Below are 1012 nucleotides of genomic sequence, written 5' to 3' on the forward strand. Positions count from 1 at the left end.
AGAGAGAGAAAGAGACAAAAAGCATGATTTGAAGACAAAGGAAGCATCAGATCCAGACTAAGATATGACAGAGACATCGGAATTACCAGACCAGGCATTTAAAACAGTGTTGATTAATATGCTAAGGGCTCTAACAGAAAAAGTGGACAAGATACAAAACAGATGAGTAATGCAAGTAGGAAGATGGAAATTCTAAGAATCAAAATAAAATGATAGAAATTAGAAGAAAATACTGACAGAAATGAAAACTGCCTTCATGGACTCATCTACAGCTGGACTGCCAACAAAAGAATCAGAAGGCTTAAAGAAGTATCAATAGGAACCTCCAAAACTGAAAAAGCAAAATGAAAAACTTTTTTAAAAAGACAGAACTGAATATCCAAGAATTGTGAGGCAATTACAAAAAGGCTTCAACATGTAATGAAAATACCAGAAGAGAGAAAGGAATAGAAAGTTGTGAAGCAATGACTGAAAATATCCCAAAATTAATGACATACAAAACCACAGATCCAGGAAGCTCAGAGACAGGAAGTAGGATAAACACCAAAAATTCAACACGAAGGTATATCATACTCAAACTGCAGAAAAACAAAGACACATAGAAAATCTTTAAGAGAAAAAACACCTTAATTGTAAAGGAACAAAGGTAAGAATTACATTGGACTTCTCTTCAGAGACCTTACAAACAAGAAGAGAGTAAAGTGACATTTAAAGAGAAGGAAAGAAAGCCAGGCGTGGTGGCTCACGCCTGTAATCCCAGCACTGTGGGAGGCTGAGGCAGATGGATCACCTGAGCTCAGGAGTTTGAGACCAGCCTGACCAACACGGAGAAACACTGTCTCTACTAAGAATAGAAAAATTAGCTGGGCGTGGTGGCACATGCGTGTAATCCCAGCTACTTGGGAGGCTGAGACAGGAGAATTGTTTGAACCCAGGAGGCAGAGGTTGCGGTAAGCCAAGATCGTGCCATTGCACTCCAGTCTGGAAAACAAGAGCAAAAACTCTGTTGTCT

The sequence above is a fragment of the Colobus angolensis genome, unplaced genomic scaffold, assembly GCF_000951035.1.
Source record: "Colobus angolensis palliatus isolate OR3802 unplaced genomic scaffold, Cang.pa_1.0 Scaffold98, whole genome shotgun sequence".
Taxonomy (NCBI): Eukaryota; Metazoa; Chordata; class Mammalia; order Primates; family Cercopithecidae; genus Colobus; species Colobus angolensis.